Source organism: Syngnathus acus, unplaced genomic scaffold, assembly GCF_901709675.1.
Source record: "Syngnathus acus unplaced genomic scaffold, fSynAcu1.2, whole genome shotgun sequence".
Lineage (NCBI taxonomy): Eukaryota > Metazoa > Chordata > Actinopteri > Syngnathiformes > Syngnathidae > Syngnathus > Syngnathus acus.
This window is the reverse complement of record NW_023590196.1, coordinates 30,211-49,995: the sequence shown is the minus strand read 5'-3', so window position 1 is coordinate 49,995 and position 19,785 is coordinate 30,211. Positions and strand designations below refer to the sequence as shown.

The following is a 19,785-nucleotide window of genomic DNA, read 5'->3' as shown; positions in this document are numbered from 1 at the left end:
ACCTACGGGGTGGCGTTCACAACGGCTGGGAAGGCGGATGAAGGCTGCAGCAGAAAAGGGTCCCAGTCGTCTGGGTCTCCTTGCCACTGGACTCTGACCCCGATCTGTCAAGGACAGTGTGGTGACTGTCTGTGCACCAGTCTCCCACTTTAAACAAAGTCACGCACAGGCGTCTTTTCAGGGAGTCCACCTTACATCCCGGATTAAAGTCCTGTGGCGACCAGTAAGTGGCAACGGGGGCAGGATTGTGAAGTCTGGAAGCCCCTAGTCACAAGCTGGCACATCAGGCGGTGGATGTTAGATGACGGCAACAGTTCTTAGTGCTTATGCACCTACCCTCGTTTCCGATGAGGACAAAAAAGAGGCCTTATATGCCTGTCTGGATGAGGTATTGTCAAAAATCCCCAAGGAGGACAAGATTATTATATTGGGAGATTTCAATGCCAGAGTGGGCCGAGACCACCACCTCTGGAAGGGCACCATTGGAAAGGAAGGCATTGGAAACATCAACTCCAATGGGGTTTTGCTTCTTAGCAAATGTGCTCAATACGACCTTACCATCACCGCGAGCCCCGGGCGGGCAAAAGAAACGTTTTAAGGACAACCTCAAGACCAGTCTCAAGAAATTCCAAATAACATCTCAGGACTGGGAGCGCATCGCCTTGAACAGGAACTGCTGGAGGGTAGCGGTGCAAGAAGGGGCAGCACATCATGAAAAGGAACTCCGCCGTGTCCCAGAAACCAAACAACAACTCCGTAAGGAAAGACAAAAACAGGCTCCAGCACGACCACAACCCACCACCACTTTCCCCTGCCCACACTGCACAAAATATGTGGATCCCGGATCGGCCTCTACGCCCACTGCGGACCCACAAGTAGACGACCCTGAGAAGAAGACAGTCATACTCCCGAGTGTCCGCCGATGATGGTGTGTGTGTGTGTGTGTGTGTGTGCGTGTGTGTGTGTGTGTGTGTGAGAGCGAGAGAGAGCGAGAAGAGTGCGAGAGAGAGAGAGAGAGAGAGAGAGAGAGAGAGAGCGAGAGAGAGCGAGAGAGAGAGCGAGAGAGAACGCTCAACCGTAGCGTGCCGCCGACCGCCCAACTGCACCGCGCTGGTCGCATTATTGTGACAGAGCCGTCGCTGAAATTTAGAATTTTTGTTCGAATTCCGATTTGTTCGAGAACCGGGACGTTCGGAAACCGAGGTTTGACTGTACTCCCAGACTTCCCTGCCACTTGTGCGCTGTACAGAAAGCCAATTATGGGACTAAATTGGAATAGCTGGTCTCTGGACACTGGAAAAACTGGTTTCAGATACCAGCAATTGACCATTAGCAATTAAAAAAAAAGAAGAAAAAAAAAAAAAAAAGAATTCAAAACTTCTGGCTCCCACACCAGCATATGCCTGCCATGGTCTGGACCTTGTGGTTCCATAGTGTAATGGTTAGCACACTGGACTCTGAATCCACTGATCCGAGTTCAAGTCTCAGTGGAACCTCAACCTTTTTGGCATTTACCTATTCCTATCTATACTGATTGTGAGCTGCTCTATAAAACCATATACGTAACTTCCATGAATTAATGGCATGAGTTCCATAGTGTAGTGGTAAGTGCTCTGGACTCTCACCCCAGTGACCCGAGTTCAAGTCTCAGTGGAACCTCAACTATATTGGCATTTGCCTATTCCTATATATATGCTTGTGAGCTGCTCCATAAAACCATATACATAACTTCCATGAAACAATGGTGTGGTTTCCATACTGTAGTGGTTAGTGCTCTGTACTCTCACCCCAGCGACCTGAGTTCAAGTCTCAGTGGAACCTCAACTATTTTGGCATTTACCTATTCCTATCTATACTGGCTTGTGAGCTGCTCCATAAAACCATATACGTAACTTCCATGAAATAATGTCGTGCGTTCCATAGTGTAGTGGTTAGTGCTCTGGATTCCCACCCAGTGACCGGAGTTCAAGTCTAAGTGGAACATCAACTATTTTGGCATTTACCTATTCCTATGTAATATACTATACGTTTCTTTTGCCGCCCGGGGCTCGCGGACCTTCTCCAGCTGGGAGTATAACATCTGTTTGGGGAGGCGGGTGTCAGCCATGCGGATGAGATGTCCTGTCAATCGGAGTTGGTGCTGCATTATTAAGGTGGTGATGCTCGGTATCCTGGCTTCCTCCAGAACGCTGATGTTTGTGCGTCTGTCCTCCCATTTGATCCTGAGTATTTTCCTCAAGGTTCTCTGGTGGTGTTGTTCAAGAGCTCTTAGTTGCCTGCTGTAGGTTGTCCATGATTCTGCCCCATAAAGTAAGGTGGGGAGAACCACAGCTTTGTAAACCAGGAGGTTGGTGTCAACCCGGAGGTCTCTGTCTTTAAAGACTCTTTTCGCAGTCTGGCATACGCTCCACTGGCAGAGCTCAGGCGATGGTTGACCTCAGAGTCAATGTCCGCTTTGGAGGAGAGAAGGCAGCCGAGGTAGGGGAAGTGGTGAACATATTCAAGTGCAGTGTTGTCCACATTTATGATGGGCGGAGTAGATGGCTGGTTGGGTGGGGGTTGATGTAGCACCTGGGTCTTCTTGATGTTCACGGTCAGACCCAGGGCTCTGTATGCCTTAGCGAAGGAGTTCAGGATGCCCTGGAGGTCTTCTGCAGAGTGTGCTGCAATGGCATTATCGTCTGCATACTGAAGCTCCACGACCGTGGTGGTTCTGATCTTGGTTTTGGCTTTGAACCTGTTAAGGTTGAAGAGCCTCCCATCAGTTCTGTACCAAATTGGGATTCCGTGTGGTAGTTCTTCGTTGATGAGGTGGAGTATGGCGGCAATGAACACAGAGAACAGGGTGGGTGCAATGATGCCTCCCTGTTTGACCCCTGTCTCTACAAGTGAAAGGCTCAGTCAAGGAGCTGTTGTTGAGCACTGTGGCTGTCATTCCGTCATGTAATAACGCAGTATTCTGACGTATTTATCCGGGCAACCATACTTCAGAAGGATTTTGTCAGGTCTATGAAAGCCATGAACAAAGGCTGTTTATGCTCACGGCATTATTCCTAGAGTTGGCGTGCTGTAAAAATCATTGTCTGCAGTGCCTCTAGATGGGCCGAAAACCGCACTGCGATTCTGGGAGAACTTCCTCAGACAGTGGCAGTAGGCGATTGGCAAGAACACGAGCAAGTACTTTGCCAACTGTTGAAAGGAGCGAGATGCCCCTATAGTTTCCGCAATCCGCTTTGTCCCCTTTCTTGAAAATGGTCACTATCAGAGCATCCCTGTGCTCGAGGGAGTACTTCTTTTTCCAGACCTTCAGAAAGAAGGAATGGAGGTGGCGCTGGAAGCTCTTACTCCACCTTCCTTTAGGACCTCAGCTGGGATCCCATCTGGCCCAGAGGCCTTGTTGTTCTTCAGGCTCCTGATGGCATCTTGGACCTCTGCTAAAGTGGGAGGTTCACCCATGTCTTCCCTGATGGGACTCTGAGGATGTGGACTGAGGAAATCTGACTGAGTTGTGCTGTCACGGTTGAGGAGTTCCTGAAAGTGCTCTCTCCACCGGTTGTTTATGGACTCATTGTCCTTCAACAGCTCCTGCCGTCTTTAGAGCGTAGGGGGTTTTGGCCGCGATGGCTTGGCCGTAGACAGCCTTAGTAGCGCTGAAAAAGCCTCTGGTGTCACCAGAGTCTGACAAACTCTAGATTTCCAGTGCCCTTTCTGTCCACCAGGAGTTTTTTAATCTGTCTCACCCGGCTCTGGACGTCAGCCTTGGCTCTGGAGTTAGCCTGTCTCTTTGCTGTGCAGGTGATGTCATTTTGCCAGACACGAAAGGTTTCCCTTTCTTGGAGATGAGCTGTTCTATCTCCGTGTCGTTCTCATCAAACCAGTCCTGATGCTTTCTGGCCTTGTACCCGAGAGTGGCACGGCAGGTGTCGAGGATGGAAGACTTGAGCAGGCTCCAGTGTTCGTCAATGTCCTCAGGGTATTCCTGATTGAGGCTTTCTCCAAGAGAGGCCTGAAACTGCTGCAGGGCGGCAGTTTTGTTCAGGGTCTCAAGGTTTAGTCTCTGCCGGCTCAGCTTCTTTTGCAGTCTCCTCTTCCTCTTGAGTCTGATGGACCATCGTGGATCGTATCAGGCGGTGATCTGTCCAGCAGGCCTCTGAATCCATCATGGCTTTTGTGATGCTCACGTCGCGCTGATCCCTGGCCCTGACAATGACATAGTCAATAAGATGCCATTGTTTAGAACGAGGGTGTGTCTCCATGAACCATTGAGTTTGTTCTTCTGGCGAAAGATGGTATTGGTGATGGTAAGGTCGTATTGAGCACATTTTGCTAAGAAGCAAAACCCCAATTGGAGTGATGTTTCCAATGCCTTCCTTTCCAATGGTGCCCTTCCAGAGGTGGTGGTCTCGGCCCACTCTGGCATTGAAATCTCCCAATATAATAATCTTGTCCTCCTTGGGGATTTTTGACAATACCTCATCCAGACAGGCATATAAGGCCTCTTTTTTGTCCTCATCGGAAACGCGGGTAGGTGCATAAGCACTAAGAACTGTTGCCGTCATCTAACATCCCACCGCCTGATGTGCCAGCTTGTGACTAGGGGCTTCCAGACTTCACAATCCTGCCCCCGTTGCCACTTACTGGTCGCCACAGGACTTTAATCCGGGATGTAAGGTGGACTCCCTGAAAAAGACGCCTGTGCGTGACTTTGTTTTAAGTGGGGAGACTGGTGCACAGACAGTCACCACACTGTCCTTGACAGATCGGGGTCAGAGTCCAGTGGCAAGGAGACCAAGACGACTGGTGACCCTTTTCTGCTGCAGCCTTCATCCGCCTTCCCAGCCGTTGTGACGCCACCCCTTAGGTCAGCTATCATCCTCCGCTGGTCCACCGTTGAGGTCTTCACTATTTTACCCATAGCTGGAGCTGTTTACCCACAGTGGTTGATGGGCAGTAGGGCGTGTCCACACACCGGTGGGCCTACATGCCACATCTCTGGGGCCCACTGCTGCTCCGGATCCTGCACAACTTAGCCTGGGACCACAAGGTGCCAGTTGCCGTGTGTGGCCACGAGGAGGCGTGTGCAAGTCTTGGCAATGGAGAGGCTGTGTACCGGCTTATACACTCGGCTCCTCTTTTCACCCCCGGAAACAGAGGGCTAGCCGGTGGCGGTAGCTGAAAGCCAGAAAAGTGGCAAGCAGACGCAGCATGCAGCATGCACAAACTACAGGCACTACGACTCCAACACGACTGCACTGACGCATCACACGCCCTGTGTGCTGATGGAACACACACACCACACACACACACAACACACACACACACACACACACCACACACACGCACACACACACACACACACAGGGCAGTGACTCTCCAATACACATAGATACCAAATGCTCAGGTGAAGCTTTCCCGCCTTTTCCGGACAGTATAAAACCTTCTGACCTGGAGACCTGACCTAGTGTTGTTACATCTGCTGAAGTGCCATGTGCATTGACCGGCCATTAAACAACCCAAGATCTTGCCAATAAAGAACCAACCGTTACTCCACATCTTAGTTTTCCTGACCCCACAACAGACATCATCAACAACATGCAACAGCCGTTGGTGGAATCGAACCCGCACTTTCCTAACTGTGAAGCGGACGTGCTAACCAGTGTACCACCGAGCCGCCAAAGAGTATAAATATTACTATGTTGAGTCAAATACAAGACAGATTACAGATTTAAAATGGGGCTCGCTTTTAATATTTCAACCTTAAGAGGTCCACCTATACACACATGACAAATAGTGAACAAATGGTGAAACAGGACCAGCCATGTGTTTCTACCTCTGTTAAGGGAAGCTCTTTCACTCATATTTTCTCCTCATGGTGGTTATTCTATTTTTGACAAAGTACTTAACAGCTTTCCAGTCTCTGTTACTCAGTGCTTGTGGTTCTGCAGCAATGCATCTCTCGCAGTCAAACTTACCAGGAACCTGATTTGTCAATATATACTTCCTTAAATGTTTATTTACTGCAGCACATTCCTCTGGGGTCCAGCTTCTTTTCACAACTTTTTCTTTACCTAAGGGCATAAGAAGAGCACTTTTTAGTTGACAACTTAATTAGAACAAGACTGCATAAAGAATACATTCACTTTATGTACAATAGTCCGACAAAATAATTTAAATGAGATATTTTAAAAAGTCAACTATCTTTGTCAACGGTGATGAGCCCACAATAGACATAAGTAAATCAGTATTATCTGGGATATTAATCCGGTCATTTAAGTTGCTCGGTGGTCTTCAGTGTCAGCTGTTTTCATATTAACAAAATTAAAAATAGATGCACAAAAGGGCAATATTAGAATGGCCCCAGTTTGGAGGTGGGGGAAAGAGGTCTCTCATTTTCTTGACTACTTTTAAGCAGTTTTGCATTTGACCAGAGTGTCACTGCTGGTAGATGAAGCAATTCCTGGCCCCTACAGAGGTTGCACAGGCAGCACATTGGGATGCACCATTTCTCTGACAAACATTAAGAACAGATACAAGTTGTTTGCAAAATCAGGGAAAATAAAAATCTGAAAAAACTTTTTTCAGACAGTGTTTTACATGTATGGGGAATTTGCTTTGATAACGTGCTACACATAGACAAACAAAGATGATATGAATAAATTTGGATGGTTAATTTTCATTTTATCACAAAATTCAACTATGATTGAATAAAGGTCTAAACTTTAGACCTTACATGTCTAAGAAAAAAAGTCGTGGTGTTTAATATATCTTGCTTGGGTCATCTAAATCTTAGTAAGCAGCATATGTGAGGATAATTAGATACTGATACAGTAGTAACAATTGGACAATTTAAAGCAACCCATGATAAAGTATATATTGAAAAGGATTACTCCCCAAACTCACCTCACTTTTTGGCAGACTTTTCATTACTTGGGCCACGAGATGTGAAGGTACAAGAGGTCACTTCTATGACTTCTGGCATCAGCCCATCTGAAATGATGATTTTTAAGTACAGAAAAAAATATGTTAAACTTATCTTATTAGGACAGCAAACACACGGATCAAGGGTACAGTTTCTAACAGCAAACTAAAGAGAGAAAAAAACTATCTACACTTGTGCTCATAAGGAGTTATTTATTACAATAATGTCCTGTAGAACCAATCTTGTTGGAACCAAATTGGATTTTGGTAAATACTAGACAGGAGCAGATATGAATGTAATGGACTATTTAAAGTGGTGGAATTAAAAAAAAATCAAATAAAAATCAATATTGAAAACGAGTACTGACCTTAAACTGCAGTTTTACAAACTCACCTTTCTTTTTTGGCCCATTTCTTCCACTGAGACTTGAACTCAGGTCGCTGGGGTGAGAGTCCTAACCCTAGTCCTAGCTCTAACCCTACCTCTTACCCTAACCCTAGCCCTAGCTCTAACCTTAACCCTACCTCTTACCCTATTCCTAACCCTAACCCTAGCCCTAGCTCTAACCTTAACCCTACCTCTTACCCTATTCCTAACCCTAGCTCTAACCCTAGCTCTTACCCTATTCCTAACCCTAACCCTAGCTCTAACCCTACTGTAACCCTAACCCTAACTCTTACCCTAATCCTAACCCTAACCCTAGCTCTAACCCAATCCTAGCTCTTACCCTATTCCTAACCCTAACCCTAGCTCTAACCTTAAACCTAACCCTAACCCTAATCCTAGCTCTTACCCTAGCTCTAACCCTCACCTTTCGTTTTGGCCATTTTTTTCCACTGAGACTTGAACTCAGGTCGCTGGGGTGAGAGTCCTAACCCTAGCCCTAGCTCTAACCTTAACCCTACCTCTTACCCTAACCCTACCTCTTACCCTATTCCTAACCCTAGCTCTAACCCTATTCCTACCTCAACCCTACCTCTTACCCTATCCTACCTCAACCCTACCTCTTACCCTATTCCTACCCTAGCCCTAGCTCTAACCCTAGCTCTAACCCAACCCTAGCTCTTACCCTATTCCTAACCCGAAACCCTAAGCTCTAACCCTAACCCTAGCCTGAACCTTAACCCTAGCTCTAACCCTAACCTAATCCTTACCCTAGCTCTTACCCTAACCGTAATCCTAACCCTAGCTCTTACCCCTCACCTTTCTTTTTGGCCATTTTTTTCCATTGAGACTTGAACTCAGGTCGCTGGGGTGAGAGTCCTAACCCTAGCCCTAGCTCTAACCTTAACCCTACCTCTTACCCTAACCCTAGCCCTAGCCCTAACCTTAACCCTACCTCTTACCCTAACCCTAACCCTAGCCCTAGCTCTAACCCTATCCTAACCCTAGCTCTTACCCTATTCCTAACCCTAGCTCTTACCCTATTCCTAACCCTAACCCTAGCTCTAACCCTAACCCTAGCTCTAACCCAACCCTAGCTCTAACCCTAGCCCTTACCCTAACCCTTACCCTAGCCCTAGCCCTAACAACCCTAACTCTAGCATATGGTATATGGTTTTATGGGGAGCACACGAGCAACTCTGTTGCAAATTTTAATATAAGATAAGATAAGATATTTTTGGTCCCACTGGGATTTGAACTCAGGTCGCTGGGGTGAGAGTACAGAGCACTAACCACTACACTACAGAACCCACCGCCATTACTTCATGGATGTTACCTATATGGTTTTTATGGAGCAGCTCACAAGTAATAGTATAGATAGGAATAGGTAAATGCCAAAATACTTGAGGTTTCCACTGAGACTTGAACTCTGGTCGCTGGGGTGAGAGTCCAGAGCACTAACCACTAGAGTATGTAACCCACACCATTAATCCATGGAAGTTAGCTATATGGTTTTATGGAGCAGCTCACAAGCAAATAGGCATAGATAGGAATAGGTAAATGTCAAAATAGTTCAGGTTCCACTGAGACTTGAACTCAGGTCACTGGGGTGAGAGACCAGAGCATTAACCACTACACTATGGAACGCACACCAATATTCCATGGAAGTTACGTATATGGTTTTATGGGAGCAGCTCACAAGCCAGATATAGGAATAGTATAAATAGGAATAGGTAAATGCCAAAATAGTTGAGGTTCCACTGAGACTTGAACGCAGGGCGCTGGGGTGAGAGTCTAGAGTACTAACCACTACAGTATGGACCCACACTATTAATCCATGGAAGTTACCTATATGGTTTTATAGAGCAGCTCACAAGCAAATAGCATACATGGGAATAGGTAAATGCCAAAATAGTTGAGGTTTCCACTGAGACTTGAACTCAAGTCGCTGGGGTGAGAGTCCACAGCACAAACCACTACAGTATGAACCCACGGCATTACGTCATGGAAGTTACGTATATGGTTTTATGGACCAGCTCACAAGCAAATAGTATATACACATAGGAATAGGTAAATAGAGACTTGAACTCCGGTCACTGGGGTGAGAATCCAGAGCACTAACCACTACACTATGGAACGCACGACATTATTTCATGGAAGTTACGTATATGGTTTTATGGAGCAGCTCACAAGCCAGTATAGATAGGAATAGGTAAATGCCAAAATAGTTGAGGTTCCACTGAGACTTGAACTCAGGTCGCTGGGGTGAGAGTACAGAGCACTAACCACTACAGTATGGAAACCACACCATTGTTTCATGGAAGTTATGTATATGGTTTTATGGAGCAGCTCACAAGCATATATAGGAATAGGCAAATGCAAAATAGTTGAGGTTCCACTGAGACTTGAACTCGGGTCGCTGGGGTGAGAGTCCAGAGCACTTACCACTACCCTATGGAACTCATGCCATTAACTCATGGAAGTTACGTATATGGTTTTATAGAGCAGCTCACAAGCAGTATAGATAGGAATAGGTAAATGCCCAAAAAGGTTGAGGTTCCACTGAGAATTGAACTCGGATCAGTGGATTCAGAGTCCAGTGTGCTAACCATTACACTATGGAACCACAAGGTCCAGACCATGGCAGGCATATGCTGGTGTGGGAGCCAGAAGTTTTGAATTCTTTTTTTTTTTTTTTCTTCTTTTTTTTAATTGCTAATGTGTCAATTGCTGGGTATCTGAAACCAGTTTTTCCAGTGTCCAGAGACCAGCTATTCCAATTTAGTCCCATAATTGGCTTTCTGTACAGCGCACAAGTGGCAGGGAAGTCTGGGAGTACAGTCAAACCTCGGTTTCCGAACGTCCCGGTTCTCGAACAAATCGGAATTCGAACAAAACAATTCGAGATTTTTTTGCTTCGGTTGTCCAACAAAATTCGGAGGTTGAACCTCGCAAGATGAGCCGAAAGGACCCGAGAAAACCCGACCGCGCGGCCCGGATGCCGACTGACTCCGTTCGTTATTGTAATTTCGTTACTTTGAGGATTGTATTAACCCCTAATCATGCCTCCAAAGAAGCAAGTGGGAGCAGTAAAGCCATCCTAAAACACAAAGGCGCTCTTAAGCAATGCGACAGTGAGCGCCCGGCGCGCTGCGGTTGCCCGACCGCACCAAATTAGCTCCCTGCGCACTGAGATCCACTTAATTTAGAAAGTACATCAGAACTTTAAAAATATTTTCTAAATTTCAGCGACGGCTCTGTCACAATAATGCGACCAGCGCGGTGCAGTTGGGCGGTCGGCGGCACGCTACGGTTGAGCGTTCTCTCTCGCTCTCGCTCTCTCTCGCTCTCTCTCTCGCTCTCTCTCCTCTCTCTCTCTCTCGCACTCTTTCCTCGCTCTCTCTCGCTCTCACACACACCACACACACACACACGCACACACACACACACACACACACAACACACCACACCACACACACACACCATCATCGGCGGACACTCGGGACGAGTATGACTGTCTTCTTCTCAGGGTCGTCTACTTGGGGTCCGCAGGTGGGCGTAGAGGCCGATCCGGGATCCACATATTTTTGTGCAGTGTGGGCAGGGGAAAGTGGTGGTGGGTTGTGGTCGTGCTGGAGCCTGTTTTTGTCTTTCCTTACGGAGTTGTTGTTTGGTTTCTGGGACACGGCGGAGTTCCTTTTCATGATGTGCTGCCCCTTCTTGCACCGCTACCCTCCAGCAGTTCCTGTTCAAGGCGATGCGCTCCCAGTCCTGAGATGTTATTTGGAATTTCTTGAGACTGGTCTTGAGGTTGTCCTTAAAACGTTTCTTTTGCCCGCCCGGGGCTCGCGGACCTCTCTCCAGCTGGGAGTATAACATCTGTTTGGGGAGGCGGGTGTCAGCCATGCGGATGAGATGTCCTGTCCATCGGAGTTGGTGCTGCATTATTAAGGTGGTGATGCTCGGTATCCTGGCTTCCTCCAGAACGCTGATGTTTGTGCGTCTGTCCTCCCATTTGATCCTGAGTATTTTCCTCAAGGTTCTCTGGTGGTGTTGTTCAAGAGCTCTTAGTTGCCTGCTGTAGGTTGTCCATGATTCTGCCCCATAAAGTAAGGTGGGGAGAACCACAGCTTTGTAAACCAGGAGGTTGGTGTCAACCCGGAGGTCTCTGTCTTTAAAGACTCTTTTCCGCAGTCTGGCATACGCTCCACTGGCACAGCTCAGGCGATGGTTGACCTCAGAGTCAATGTCCGCTTTGGAGGAGAGAAGGCAGCCGAGGTAGGGGAAGTGGTGAACATATTCAAGTGCAGTGTTGTCCACATTTATGATGGGCGGAGTAGATGGCTGGTTGGGTGGGGGTTGATGTAGCACCTGGGTCTTCTTGATGTTCACGGTCAGACCCAGGGCTCTGTATGCCTTAGCGAAGGAGTTCAGGATGCCCTGGAGGTCTTCTGCAGAGTGTGCTGCAATGGCATTATCGTCTGCATACTGAAGCTCCACGACCGTGGTGGTTCTGATCTTGGTTTGGCTTTGAACCTGTTAAGGTTGAAGAGCCTGCCATCAGTTCTGTACCAAATTGGGATTCCGTGTGGTAGTTCTTCGTTGATGAGGTGGAGTATGGCGGCAATGAACACAGAGAAACAGGGTGGGTGCAATGATGCATCCCTGTTTGACCCCTGTCTCTACAGTGAAAGGCTCAGTCAAGGAGCTGTTGTTGAGCACTGTGGCTGTCATTCCGTCATGTAATAAACGCAGTATTCTGACGTATTTATCCGGGCAACCATACTTCAGAAGGATTTTGTCAGGTCTATGAAAGCCATGAACAAAGGCTGTTTATGCTCACGGCATTATTCCTAGAGTTGGCGTGCTGTAAAATCATGTCTGCAGTGCCTCTAGATGGGCGAAAACCGCACTGCGATTCTGGGAGAACTTCCTCAGACAGTGGCAGTAGGCGATTGGCAGAACACGAGCAAGTACTTTGCCAACTGTTGAAAGGAGCGAGATGCCGCTATAGTTTCCGCAATCCGCTTTGTCCCCTTTCTTGAAAATGGTCACTATCAGAGCATCCCTGTGCTCCGAGGGGAGTACTTCTTTTTCCCAGACCTTCAGAAAGAAGGAATGGAGGTGGCGCTGGAGCTCTACTCCACCTTCCTTTAGGACCTCAGCTGGGATCCCATCTGGCCCAGAGGCCTTGTTGTTCTTCAGGCTCCTGATGGCATCTTGGACCTCTGCTAAAGTGGGAGGTTCACCCATGTCTTCCCTGATGGGACTCTGAGGGATGTGACTGAGGAAATCTGACTGAGTTGTGCTGTCACGGTTGAGGAGTTCCTGAAAGTGCTCTCTCCACCGGTTGTTTATGGACTCATTGTCCTTCAACAGCTCCTGCCCGTCTTTAGAGCGTAGGGGGTTTTGGCCGCGATGGCTTGGGCCGTAGACAGCCTTAGTAGCGCTGAAAAAGCCTCTGGTGTCACCAGAGTCTGACAAACTCTAGATTTCCAGTGCCCTTTCTGTCCACCAGGAGTTTTTAATCTGTCTCACCCGGCTCTGGACGTCAGCCTGGCTCTGGAGTTAGCCTGTCTCTTTGCTGTGCAGGTGATGTCATTTTGCCAGACACGAAAGGTTTCCCTTTTCTTGGAGATGAGCTGTTCTATCTCCGTGTCGTTCTCATCAAACCAGTCCTGATGCTTTCTGGCCTTGTACCCGAGAGTGGCACGGCAGGTGTCGAGGATGAAAACTTGAGCAGGCTCCAGTGTTCGTCAATGTCCTCAGGGTATTCCTGATTGAGGCTTTCTCCAAGAGAGGCCTGAAACTGCTGCAGGGCGGCAGTTTTGTTCAGGGTCTCAAGGTTTAGTCTCTGCCGGCTCAGCTTCTTTTGCAGTCTCCTCTTCCTCTTGAGTCTGATGGACATCGTGGATCGTATCAGGCGGTGATCTGTCCAGCAGGCCTCTGAATCCATCGTGGCTTTTGTGATGCTCACGTCGCGCTGATCCCTGGCCCTGACAATGACATAGTCAATAAGATGCCATTGTTTAGAACGAGGGTGTCTCCATGAACCATTGAGTTTGTTCTTCTGGCGAAAGATGGTATTGGTGATGGTAAGGTCGTATTGAGCACATTTGCTAGAAGCAAAACCCCATTGGAGTTGATGTTTCCAATGCCTTCCTTTCCAATGGTGCCCTTCCAGAGGTGGTGGTCTCGGCCCACTCTGGCATTGAAATCTCCCAATATAATAATCTTGTCCTCCTTGGGGATTTTTGACAATACCTCATCCAGACAGGCATATAAGGCCTCTTTTTTTGTCCTCATCGGAAACGAGGGTAGGTGCATAAGCACTAAGAACTGTTGCCGTCATCTAACATCCACCGCCTGATGTGCCAGCTTGTGACTAGGGGCTTCCAGACTTCACAATCCTGCCCGGCGCGATAGCCTCCTGAAATACAAAGATGCGCTTATTTTAGCAAAAACTAATTATTTCTCGCAAATTATTAATCTCAATAAAAACAATCCTAAATACTTATTTGATACAGTGGCAAAGCTGACGTGGTGCCATCCGACCTCCGATAGCTCCTTCCACTCAGCCGACGGGTTCATGAAATTTTTCGCTTGAAAGATTGAATCCATTAGGGATGAGATCAAGATGACAGTTCCAATCGCTCAGTCGAGACCGCCCATTACCGGCGCTGACGAACATGCAATAACCCTATCAAATTTTAAAAGTGTGTCCGTTGAAAGGCTCACGCAATTGGTTAGTGCGGCTAAGCAAACGACATGTTCACTCGACCCGCTCCCAGCCAAACTATTTAAAGAATTACTTCAAATTTTAGGACCGTCCGTCTTAAATATAATTAATCTGTCTGTCTCCTCTGGACAGCCTTTAAAACCGCTATCATTAAACCGCTACTTAAGCGACCAAATCTCGACCCGGACTGTCTCAGTAATTATAGGCCGGTTTCAAATCTCCCATTCGTAAGCAAAACAACGAGTAGTCCATGGTAATGCGACCTCTGAGCTCTATAACGTCACTTGTGGTGTCCCGCAGGGATCGGTACTCGGACCAATTCTATTTAATATGTATATGATTCCGCTTGGGGACATAATACGTAAATATAACATTAGTTTTCAATGTTAGGCGGATGACACTCAATTATATATGCCGTTATCGATGACAAATCCGCAGGACTGTTGTAATCTTGAGGCGTGCCTTGCGGAGATCAAGCAATGGATGTCTCTCAATTTCCTTCGTCTTATCCCAGATAAAACTGAGATGTTGATAATTGGTCCAGCTTGTTATCACCACTTATTTAAGGAAACCACTATACTATGGATAACTGTACTATCACTCAGAGCGATACTGTAACTAATCTCGGGGTAACATTTGACCAAACGCTCTCCTTTCAAAAGCACAATAAGAACATAACTAAAATTGCGCTTTTTTACCTCCGTAATATTCGTTAAGATTCGTCCGATTCTCTCGTGATGCGGAAACTATTATACATGCGTTTATTATGTCGCGCCTGGACTACTGTAACGCATTATCAAAGTCAAAGTCAAAGTCTGCTTTATTGTCAATTTCTTCACATGTCAAGAACTACAAAGACATTGAAACTGCGTTTCCTACTATCCCACGGTGGAGACAAGACATATTACACCCAATTGGTCCACAGACAAACAAAACATTCAAGTAAACAATACACAAAGTAAAATAAGAGGCACATAGTATATAAATGTATTATTTATTTATATAAAGGCCGGTCCACGAAAATATTTCTGACACGTAACCGGTCCGTGGCGCAAAAAAGGTTGGGGACCAGTGATTTAGTAGAAGGTGGCTACAGATAAAAGTTTGAGTTCATTTTGAAAAACTAACAGGTCACTCACTTAAGATGCACGCACAACCAATGCAGCTCTCTAATAACTCTGCTGCAAACATAGGGTTAACGCACTTGGGTTGAAAACCGAACCCCAGTCTTTCACGCGACAAGCAGAGATACTATCCACGATACTAACAAGGAACATGCCCTGTGTTGGGCAGATGGACTGCTTGGCGGGAGAACGGAAAGGGAGGAAGCAGAAAGGGGAACGCTCACAGAAACACATGCGCTTATAACTATTATGTGGATTTTAACCATCTGTAAACGTTATTAAAACAGTACTGAAATGGGGCAATCTGCTGTCTTTTTCGTATATGCCTGCCTTCAAGTTTAGAGGGCACTACCTTTAGGGGGCGCATTAGAGGTTAGGGTTAAAGGTGAGGGGGTTACCGTTAGCGAGTTAGCAGGTTAGGGAGTTAATTATTAGGGTTTGGTTATTGTTCTGGTTTTAGAGTTAGCGTTAGGGCTTGAAGTTAGGGAATTAGGAGCCTTAGGCCAACCAGATTCCATTTATTCCATTAATCACTGACATTCAGTCTTCAGGTCCATGGGCTACCAATCGGAATGTAACGGGGTCAGCTGGTCGACTATGGAGCTCATCGGTGCAGGGGAATGATTCTCGCTTAGGGTGCATCATTACCTGGGTTTAACTCCCGGACGATCTCTTCTTGGAAACACTGTTGTCTATCATTACGTGGAGCGTTTGACAGGCCAACGTTACACGGAATGTAACATGGTCTGCAAGCTTCCGTCATGGCTCGTGGTCTAGGGGTATGATCTTGCTTTGGGTGTCGGAGGTCCTGGGTTCAACTCCCAGACAAGCCCTTCTTTAAAACGTTGCTGTTGATCAACTAGCCCAATTTAATTTTGGGCGCTAGCCCGAATCCATACACGGTGGATGGCGGCAGTGATATTTGAGAAGTGAAATGAAGTTTATTGGATTTGCAGACAGTGTGCAATCATTATTCATCAAAAGTAGGCAGGTACATAAATTTGGGCACCCCAAGAGAAAAATGACAATATTTCAATATCAATATTTAGTAGATCCTCCTTTGCAGAAATAACAGCCTCTCGACCAGTGGTTCTTAACCTGGGTTCGGTCGAACCCTAGGGGTTCGGTGAGTCGGGTTTCAGGGGTTCGGCAGAGCCTCCACTCCGGAGGTCCAAACACACTGATTAATAAATTCGCATATCTGAACTGGTCTCGCAAAGGCAACAGCAGAAGTCACACTGATTTGCTGGTATGTCATTTGTTGTGAATTCATGCATTGTGTTGGTTCTATTCTTTGAACAAGGTGATGTTTATGCACGGCTCATTTTGTGCACCAGTAAAACATCTCTGTCTTCAATTTGAAAAAATAAATATATTCACAAAAGAGGGGTTCGGTGAATGGGCATATGAAACTGGTGGGTTTCAGTGCCTCCAACAAGGTTAAGAATCACTGCTCTAGACACTTCCTATAGCTTCCAATGGAGTGTGGATTCTGGTTGAAGGTATATTTTCACCATTCTTCTGACAAATCTGAAAGTCCCATAAACTTCATTTCACTTCTCAAATATCATTGTGTCTGTCCGCTATATAATATATTTTACTGATATTGCCTCTGAACAGGCGAGCAAGTGCTCCTCCTGCCGTCATGACTACATTCTACCGTGGCACCATTGAGAGCATCCTCTCCAGTTGTATCCGCTGTTTGGGGTGGTAGCTGCACTGAATACAACATGAAGGCCCTGCAGCGCATAGTGAACACAGCTGGTAAGATTATTGGTGCTTCACTCCCCTCCCTGAAGGACATTTACACCTCCCCATCTCACCCGCAAGGGCGACCCGCGATCGTGAGTGATGTGAGTCACCCCGCTCACCTCTTTGTTTGATCTTCTGCCCTCTGGGAAGAGGTACAGGAGCCTGCGCTTCCGCACCACCAGACTCACCAACAGCTTCATACTCCAGGCTGTTATGATCCTGAACTCTCTCCCCCCTTCTGCGTAGCGTGCCTTACTTTTGCGGTATATCTGACTGTCTGCTGTATGCACACTTGCTCCATTTTTGCTCCTCTATTTATTATGTTATTTATTTATTTATTATTTATTCATCACTCTTATTTATTCATTGTTTGTGCCTTCTTGTTTTTTATTTTTCGGTTGTTGTTACTTGTATGTATATTGTGTACTATGTTTGTCACCGTGGGATAGTGGAACGTTAATTTCGATTTCTTTGTGTGTCTTGGAATGTGAAAATTGACAATAAAGCAGACTTTTGACTTTGACTTTTGACTTTGCTAAAGGAAAATCTTGAATAGATTTTGCATACAAATGATACTTTTGCATATGACCGTATATGTAACTCGGAGAACATGTGATTGATTACTTTATCAAATACTATTTGACTAAATATTTGAGGTCCCACTGAAACTTAAAACTCGGATCACGGGATTCAGAGTCCAGAGTGCTAATCATAACACCATGGAATAGACACACACACGCACGCGCACACACGCACGCGCACACACGCACGCGCGCACACGCACACGCACACACACACACACACGCATCCTTGTTAACCTCCCTCTGCAGGACCCAAAGTACTTTACTGAGTTGTGGGGTCCACCCTTTCTAGTGGTCCAAGAACTATGAAAAAAATCAGGCAAGTCTCAAAAAAATCTTGTTACTAAAAATCACTTTCAATAAACACAATTCAAAACTTTATTTTACATGTCAGTTTTTCAGTCACATGTGGGGCCTGTTTCTAACCTTCAGGCTTTGCGGGGTCCACCTTTACACACATGAGATTTTTAGTCAGTTATGGGGCTCGCTTTTAATATTTCAACCTTAAGAGGTCCACCTATACACACATGACAAATAGTGAACAAATGGTGAAACAGGACCAGCCATGTGTTTCTACCTCTGTTAAGGGAAGCCTTTCACTCATATTTTCTCCTCATGGTGGTTATTCTATTTTGACAAAGTACTTAACAGCTTTCCAGTCTCTGTTACTCAGTGCTTGTGGTTCTGCAGCAATGCATCTCTCGCAGTCAAACTTACCAGGAACCTGATTTGTCAATATATACTTCCTTAAATGTTTATTTACTGCAGCACATTCCTCTGGGGTCAGCTTCTTTTCACAACTTTTCTTTACCTAAGGGCATAAGAAGAGCACTTTTTAGTTGACAACTTAATTAGAACAAGACTGCATAAAGAATACATTCACTTTATGTACAATAGTCCGACAAATAATTTAAATGAGATATTTTAAAAAGTCAACTATCTTTGTCAACGGTGATGAGCCCACAATAGACATAAGTAAATCAGTTATTATCTGGGATATTAATCCGGTCATTTAAGTTGCTCGGTGGTCTTCAGTGTCAGCTGTTTTCATATTAACAAAATTAAAAATAGATGCACAAAAGGGCAATATTAGAATGGCCCCAGTTTTGGAGGTGGGGGAAAGAGGTCTCTCATTTTCTTGACTACTTTAAGCAGTTTTGCATTTGACCAGAGTGTCACTGCTGGTAGATGAAGCAATTCCTGGCCCCTACAGAGGTTGCACAGGCAGCACATTGGGATGCACCATTTCTCTGACAAAACCATTAAGAACAGATACAAGTTGTTGCAAAATCAGGGAAAATAAAAATCTGAAAAAAACTTTTTTCAGACAGTGTTTTACATGTATGGGGAATTTGCTTTGATAACGTGCTACACATAGACAAACAAAGATGATATAAATAAATTTGGATGGGTTAATTTTCATTTTATCACAAAATTCAACTATGATTGAATAAAGGTCTAAACTTTAGACCTTACATGTCTTAGAAAAAAAGTCGTGGTGTTTAATATATCTTGCTTGGGTCATCTAAATCTTAGTAAGCAGCATATGTGAGGATAATTAGATACTGATACAGTAGTAACAATTGGACAATTTAAAAGCAACCGTGATAAAGTTATATATTGAAAAGGATTACTCTAAACTCACCTCACTTTTTGGCAGACTTTTCATTACTTGGGCCACGAGATGTGAAGGTACAAGAGGTCACTTCTATGACTTCTGGCATCAGCCCATCTGAAATGATGATTTTTAAGTACAGAACAAAATATGTTAAACTTATCTTATTAGGACAGCAAACACACGGATCAAGGGTACAGTTTCTAACAGCAAACTAAAGAGAAAAAAAACTATCTACACTTGTGCTCATAGGAGTTATTTATTACAATAATGTCCTGTAGAACCAATCTTGTTGGAACCAAATTTGGATTTTGGTAAATACTAGACAGGAGCAGATATGAATGTAATGGACTATTTACTGTACTTTACTTATATATACTGTAGTGGTTTGTGCTGTGGACTCTCACCCCAGCGACTTGAGTTCAAGTCTCAGTGGAACCTCAACTATTTTGGCATTTACCTATTCCCATGTATGCTATTTGCTTGTGAGCTGCTCTATAAACCATATAGGTAACTTCCATGGATTAATAGTGTGGGTTCCATACTGTAGTGGTTAGTACTCTAGACTCTCACCCCAGCGCCCTGCGTTCAAGTCTCAGTGGAACCTCAACTATTTTGGCATTTACCTATTCCTATTTATACTATTCCTATATCTGGCTTGTGAGCTGCTC

General features: G+C 45.6%; 1 long non-coding RNA gene and 2 other non-coding genes across 3 annotated transcripts; 1 reads left to right on the top strand and 2 right to left on the bottom strand.

The window, feature by feature from the left end:
* The first annotated feature begins 1,424 nt into the window (after positions 1-1,424).
* trnaq-cug lies at positions 1,425-1,496 on the top strand. The gene has a single exon. It is a non-coding gene; the product is annotated as a tRNA-Gln (tRNA).
* Positions 1,497-5,833: 4,337 nt separating this feature from the next.
* Positions 5,834-7,013, bottom strand: LOC119118600. The gene is made up of 2 exons (XR_005096800.1): positions 6,901-7,013; positions 5,834-6,068 (listed from the first exon to the last, which is right to left on the bottom strand). It is a non-coding gene; the product is annotated as an uncharacterized LOC119118600 (long non-coding RNA).
* A 2,844-nt stretch (positions 7,014-9,857) lies between these two features.
* trnaq-cug lies at positions 9,858-9,929 on the bottom strand. Its single transcript has one exon. It is a non-coding gene; the product is annotated as a tRNA-Gln (tRNA).
* Positions 9,930-19,785: the final 9,856 nt, after the last annotated feature.